Below are 8,084 nucleotides of genomic sequence, written 5' to 3' on the forward strand. Positions count from 1 at the left end.
TTGGCTCAGTGTCCTGCTGCTTGCCCTTCCTCCTCAGTGTCACAGTTTCCCCATGATGACCAATTCCCCGTTGCTCCACAGTGCCCATCTACTGTGGTAACTATGTCTTGCTAGTTCATTCACACAGCAAATGTTTTAGTGACCACATCATATAGGCAGGCCCTGTGCTTCACTGCTAGCTGGACTACAAAGAAGTTCATGAGACACATAAAGAGCTTCTCTTTAAGCAGCTTACATTCTGGTGGGAGAGATAGACAACAAAGAAGGAGGCCAATAACTAAGGAAAACAACAATAGATAGTTATGAGTGTCCAAAGGAAAGAAGTAGGAAATAAGGAGCGTAGTTTTATTAAGGATAGACAGGCATAGCACCTGTAAGGAGGTGTCACTTAAGACCCGCAAATATAAAATAATGCCAGAAAATTAGATTACAATAATGGTGCACAACTCTGAATATACTGAAATATCTTTGAATTGCTAATTTTATTCAAGTGAGTGCTATGATATATAAATTATGTATCAATAAAGCTGTCAACAAATATATATATATATATATATATATGTGTGTGTGTGTGTGTGTGTGTGTGTGTGTGTATAACAAGGTACCGATATTCAGCAGAGATATGACCAGAAGTAAACTGCTTTGTGTTTTCTGCTTTTGTGCCTATTGAAAATTCTGTTATATAATTTGGATAAATTTTACAGGTTTTATCTGAAATTTGGCTCTTTTGGGTAGGTTATCTCTTGTTCATCTCTATTACAGTTTTTACACTTACAGTAGTCTGTGAGTTTAAACCTTAAAAAAAATTCCCCTTGCTAAATATTTGTAGAGATTAGGAGGGAGGAACCTGAGATCTCATTACTGAAGGAATAAATATTAATTAGTTTAATCAACTCGTAATTCTAGTTTCTGTATATTTTCAATACTCTAAACTTAAGCCAATGAGTGCATTTATCTAGGTGACCTTCATTAGTATAAGGGTTTCCACATGGCCTAACAACCAATCATACTTAACATACCAGTTTCAAAATTGGTAATAAGATTTGGCTGTACTCCTACCCAAACTCTCATCTTGAATTGTACTCTCCATCATCTTCACCTGTGAAGTGAGAGACCAGGTGGAGGTAATAATCGAATCACTGGGGCAGTTTCCATATGCGACGGAGTTCTCGCGAGTTCTGATGACTGTATAAATGTTTGGTAGTTCTGCACTAATTCATTATTTCTCCTACCGCTTTGGGAGAAGGTGTCTTGTTTGCCATTATCAGTGACCGTGAATGCAGGTCTCCTGATGCTTCCCCAGTCCTACAGAACTGAGTCAATTAAAGTTTTTTCCTCTGCCTCCTGGGTTCAAGTAATTCTTCCAGTTCAGCTTTCTGAGTAGCTGGGACTACAGGCAAATGCCACCATGCCTGGCTAATATTTTTGTATTTTTAATAGAAATAGGGTTTCACCATTTTAGCCAGGATGGTCTCAATCTCTTGACCTTGTGATCCGCCAGTCTCAGCCTCCCAAAGTGCTGGGATTGCAGGCATGAGCCATCATGCCTGGCCTTTATTTATTTATTTATGTACCTATTTATTTATTTACTTAGAGGTAGGCAGGCCAGCTTGCATTTATTTATTTATATATATATTTATTTAATTAATTATTTTCATCTTATTATTTTTTAAATGGAGACAGGCTTTCTTTCAGCATCTTGGCCAGGCTGGTCTTGATGTTCTGACCTCAGGTGATATACCTGGCTCAGGATCCCAATGGGTGGGAAATTAAAAGCATGAGCCACCAAGTGGTGCTATTTATTGATTGATTGATTTATCTATCTATTAATCGATTTATTTAGAGGCAGACTTGCATTTATTTACTTACTGCCGTATTTATAAAGAAGCAGGTAACATTTATTTATTTATATTTGGAGGCAGGCTTGGATTTATGTATTTATCTGTCTAGCTATCTAATTCTTTAGAGGCAGGCTCACACTTACCCATCTATTTATTTCGACCTAGTCTCGCACCATTTACTTATATACATATGTATTTTTGTGCTGGCTTGCATTTATTTATTTTCTTAACTATCTGTATAATGATTTAGAGGCAGGTTTGCATTTTTTGATTGATTGATGGATTGCTTGATTGAATGATTTTAGACTGAGTGTTGCTCTGTCACCAGGCTGGCCTGCAGTGCAGCAATGTTGGCTCACTGCAACCATCGCCTACTGAGTTCAAGCAATTCTTCCTCCTCAGCCTTCCGAGTAGCTGAGACCACAGGTGAGAGCCACCACACCTGGCTAATATTTTTGTATTTTTATTGGAGCCGGCTTTTGACGATGTTGGCCAGGATGGTCTCGAACTGTTGACCTAGTAATCTGCCTGTGTTGGCCTTCCAAAGTCCTTGGATTACAGGCATGAGCCACTGCACCTGGCCTTTATTTATTTAGTTACTTAGAGGCAGGCAGGCCAGCTTGCATTTATTTATTTATATTTTTACTTAGTTATATATTTGTTTATTTAATCATTTTCATATTATTTTTTTTTTAGATAGAGACAGAGTTTCTTTCACCATCTTGGCCTGGCTGGTCTCGATGTCCTGACTTCAGGTGATATACCCGGCTCAGGCTCACAATGGGCAGGGGATTGAAAGCATGAGCCACCAACAGGGGCTATTGATAGATTGATTGATTGATCTCTTAATTTATTTAGAAGCAGATTCACATTTATTTATTTATTTACTGACGTGCTAACTTATGGAGAAGCAGGTCACATTTATTTATTTATTTATTTATTTGGAGGTAGGCTTGGATTTATGTATTTCTCTATCTAGCTATCTGATTATTTAGAGGCAAGCTCGCATTTACTCATTTATTTATTTATACCCAGGCTTACATCATTTATTTATCTATTTATGTCTTTGTGTGCAGACTTGCATTTATTTACTTAGATACAGGTTCTCATTTATTTATTTATGTATGTATTTGGAGACGGGCTTAGATTTATGTATTTATCTATCTAGCTGTCTAATTAATTAGAGGCAGGAATACATTTCCTCATTTATTTATACAGACCCAGGCTCACAAAATTTATTTACGTATTTGTGTGCAGGTTTGCATTTATTTATTTTCTTATCTATCTATATAATGATTAAGAGGCAGGCTCGCATTTATTTATTTATTTATTTTAGATGGAGTCTTGCTCTTTCAGCAGGCTGAAGAGCAGTGTCTAAATCTCGGCTCACTGCAACCTCTGCCTCCTGGGTTCAAGCGATTCTTCAGCCTCAGGCTCCAGAGTAGCGGGAGCCACAGGTGCAAACCACCACACCTGGCGAATATTTTTGTATTTTCAGTAGAGATGGGGTTTCACCATGTTGACCAGGATGGTCTTGATCACTTGACCTCATGACCCGCTAATATCAGCTTCCCGAAGTGCTGGGATTACAGGTGTGAGCCACCGCACCCGGCCTTTATTTATTTATTTATTTACTGACTTATGTAGCTATTAGAGACAGGCAGGCAGGCTTGCATTTATTTATTTATATATTTATTTAATTATTTTTATCTTATTATTTTTTTAAATAGAGGCAGGGTTTCTTTCACCATCTAGGCCAGGCTAGTTTTCATGTCCTGACTTCAGGGGATATACCCAGCTCAGGGTCCCAATGAGCCGGGGATTAAAAGCATGAGCCACCAAGTCGGGCTATTTATTTATTGATTTATGTAACTATTAATCGATTCATTTAGAGGCAGCCTCCCATTTGTATATTTATTTATTTACTGACATACTTATGCAGAAGCAGGTCACATTTATTTATTTATTTAGAGGCAGGATTGGATTTATGTATTTATCTAGCTAGCTGTCTAATTATTTAGAGGCAGGCTTATGTATACTCATTTATTTATTCAGACCCAGGCTCACAACATTTGATTATGTACCTATATATTTGTGTACAAGCCTGCATTTACTTATTCTCTTAACTATCTGTATAATTATTTACACTTGGGCTCTAATTTGTTTATTTATTTATTTATTTACTTATTTTAGATGGGGTCTTGCTCTGTCACCAGGCTGGAATACAGTGGCACAATCTTGGCTCACTTCAACCTCTGCCTCCTGGATTCAAGCGATTCTTTGGCCTCAGCCTCCTGAGTAGCCTGGACCACAGGTGCCTGCCACCACTCCTGGCTAATATTTCTGTATTTTTCATGGAGACCGTGTTTCACCTTGTTGGCCAGGATGATGTTGATCTCTTGACCTTGTGATTCACCGCTCTTGGCCTCGCAAAGTACTGGCATTACAGGCGTGAGCCACTGGGCCTGGCTTTATTTTTTTTATTTACTTATTTATTTATTTGCTTAAAGGCAGGCAAGCCGGCTTGTGTGTGTGTATATATATATATATATATATAACATGAACATATATATATATATATATATATATATATATATATGTTCATGTTTCTATTTTTAAAAATAGAGTCAGGGTTTCTTTCACCATCTTGGCCAGGCTGGTCTTGATGTCTGGACCTCAGTTGATATACCAGGCTGAGGTTCCCAATAGGTGGGTGATTAAAAGCATGAGCCACCAAGTGGGGCTATATGTTTTTTGATTTATTTATCTATCTATTAATCAATTTATTTAGAGGCAGACTCACATTTATTTATTTACTGATGTACTTACTTATGGAGAAGCAGGTCGCATTTATTTATTTACTTATATATTTGCATGCAGGCTTGGATTTATGTATTTATATATCTAGCTATCTCATTATTTAGAGGCAGGCTCACATTTACTCATTTATTTATTTAGACCAAAGCTCATTACATTTATTTATATACTTATATATTTGTGTCAATGCTTGCATTGATTTATTTTCTTAACTATCTGTATAATGATTTAGAGGTAGGCTTGCATTTATTTACTTAGATGCAGGCTCACATTGATTGATTGATTGATTGGTTGATTTTAGGTGAAGTATTGTTCTGTCACCAGGCTGGATTGCAATGGTGCAATCATAGCTCACTGCAACCTCCGCCTCCTGAGTTCAAGCCATTCTTCCACCTCAGCCTCTCAAGTAGCTGTGACCACAGGTGTATACCACCACACTTGGCTAATATTTTTGTATTTTTAGTAGAGATGGGGTTTCAGCATGTTGGCCAGGATGGTCTAGATCTCTTGGCCTTCTGATCTGCTCATCTCGGCCTCCAAAACTGCTGGTATTTTAGGCATGAACCAACAGGCCCGGCCTTTATTTATTTATTTACTTATTTATTTAGTTATTTACTTAGAGGCAGGCAGGACGACCTGCATTTATTTATTTATACATTTATTTATTTATTTTCATCATTTTATTTTTTTAGAGACAGGGTTTCTTTCACCATCTTGGCCAGGCTGATCTTGATGTCCTGAACTTGGGTAATATACGGGGCTCAGGCTCCCATAGGGCAGGGTATTAAAAGTATGAGCCACCAAGTATGGCTGTTTATTTATTTATATATATATATATATATCTATTAATCAATTTATTTAGAGGCAGACTCGCATTTTTTAATTTATTTATTTACTGACGTACTTATATAGAAGCAGGTTGCATTTATTTATTTATTTATTTGTTTGTTTATATACTTGGAGGCAGGCTTAGATTTATGTATTTCTCTTTCAAGCTATCTAATTATTTAGAGGCTGGCTCACATTTCCTCATTTATTTATTTAGACCCAGCCTCAAAACATTTACTTGTATATTTTTGTATTCATGTTCAGGAATAAATTTATTACTTTTCTTAACTATCTTTATAATGATTTAGAGGTAAGATTGCATTTATTTACTCAGATGCAGGCTTGCATTTATTTAAGTATTTATTTACTGACCTACTTACTTATGGAGAAGGAGGTTGCATTTATTTACTTATTTATATAGTAGAAGGCAGGCTTGGATTTATGTATTTATCTATCTAGCTTTCCTATTATTTAAAGGCAGCCTCACATTTATTTATTTCTTTACTGACGTACTTATGCAGAAGCAGGTCACATTTGTTTATTTAATTATTTATTTATTATATATTTGGAGGTGGGCTTTGGTTTATGCATTTATCTATCTTGCTATCTAATTTTTTAGTGGCAGGCTCACATTTAATCATTTATTCATTTAGACCCAGGCTGAAACATTGATTTATATACTTAGGTTTTTGTGTGCATGCTTGCATTTATTTATTTTTATAACTATCTGTATAATGATTTAGAAGCAGGCTCTTATTTATTTATTTATTTATTTATTTATTTTAGATGGAGTGTTGTTCTGTCCCCAGGCTGGAGTACAGCGGCACAATCTTGGCTCACTGCAAACTCCGCCTTCTAAGCTCAAGGCATTTTTCTGCCTCAGACTCCTGAGTAGCTTGGACCACATATGCGTGCCACCAGGCCTGGCCTATGTTTTTCTGTTTTTAGTAGAGACGGTGTTTCACCATATTGGCCAGGGTGGTCTCGATCTCTGGACCTAGGGATCCACTGGTCTTGGCCTCCCAAAGTGCTTGCATTACAGGTATGAGCCATTGTGCCTGGCCATTATTCATTTATTTACTTTCTTATTTATTTATTTGTTAAAGGCTGACAGGCCAGCTTGCATTTAATTACTTATTTATTTTCTTATTATTTTTTTAAATGCAAACTTGGTTTCTTGTACCATCTTGGTCAGGCTGGTCTGGAAGTCCTCACCTCAGGTGATACACCTGGCTCAGGCTCCCAATGGGAGGAGGATTAAAAGCATGAGCCACCAAGTTGGGCTATTTATTGATTTATTTATCTATCTATTTTTTTTTTAATTTTTTTTTACTGTACTTTAAGTTCTGGGGTACATGAGTAGAATGTGCAGGTTTGTTACATAGGTATACAAATGCCATGGTGGTTTGCTGCACCCACCAACCCGTCATCGACATTAGGTATTTCTCCTAACGTTATCCCTCCCCTAGCCTCCCACCCCATGCCAGGTCCCGGTGTGAGATGTTCCCCTCTCTGTGTCCATGTGATCTCATTGTTCAACTTTTATGAGTGAGAATATGTGGTCTTTGGTTTTCTGTTCTTGTGTTAGTTTGCTGACAATGATGGTTTTCAGCCTCATCCATGTCCCTGCAAAGAACAGGAACTCATTCTTTTTTATGGCTATATAGCATTCCATGGTGTATATGTGCCACATTTTCTTTATCGAGTCTATCATCGATGGGCATTTGGGTTGGTTCCAAGTCTTTGCTATTGTGAACGGTGCCACAATAAACATACGTGTGCATGTGTCTTTGTAGTAGAATGATTTATAATCCTTTGGGTATATACCCAGTAATGGGATTGCTGGGTCAAATGGTATTTCTATTTCTAGATCCTTGAAAAATAGCCATGCTGTCTTCCACAGTGGTTGAACTAATTTACACCCTGAAGAGGATGTGGAGAAATAACAACACTTTTATACTGTTGGTGGGAGTGTTTATCTATCTATTAATCGATTTATTTAGAGGCAGACTCACATTTATTTATTTATTTACTGACGTACTTACTTATGGAGAAGCAGGTCGTATTTATTTACTTATTTATTTGGAGGCACTCTTGGATTTATGTATTTATCTAAGTAGCTGTCTATTTATTTAGAGGCAGGATCATATTTACTCATTTATTTATTTAGATCCAGACTGGCAACATTTATTTATATACTTATGTATTTGTGTGCAGGCTTGTATTCATTTATTTCTTATGTATCTCTATAATGATTTAGAGGTTAGGCTTGCATTTATTTACTTAGATGCAGGCTCGTTTTGATTGATTGATTTTAGACGGAGCCTTGCTCTGTCACCAGTCTGGAGTGCAGTGGCGCCATCTTGGCTCTCTACAACCTCCACCTCCTGGGTTCAAGTGATTCTTCTGACTTGGAATCCCAAGTAGATGAGACCACAGGCCCGTGCCACCGTGCCTGGCTAAAATTTTTGTACTTTTGGTGGAGAGGGTGTTTCACCATGTTGGCCAGGATGCTCTCGATATCTTGACCTCATGATCCATCCATCTCAGCCACCCAAAGTGCTGGGATTACAGGCGTGAGCCAGTGTGCCCAGCCTT

Source organism: Sapajus apella, unplaced genomic scaffold (genome assembly GCF_009761245.1).
Source record: "Sapajus apella isolate SASKATOON/1434 unplaced genomic scaffold, GSC_monkey_1.0 scaffold29, whole genome shotgun sequence".
Lineage (NCBI taxonomy): Eukaryota > Metazoa > Chordata > Mammalia > Primates > Cebidae > Sapajus > Sapajus apella.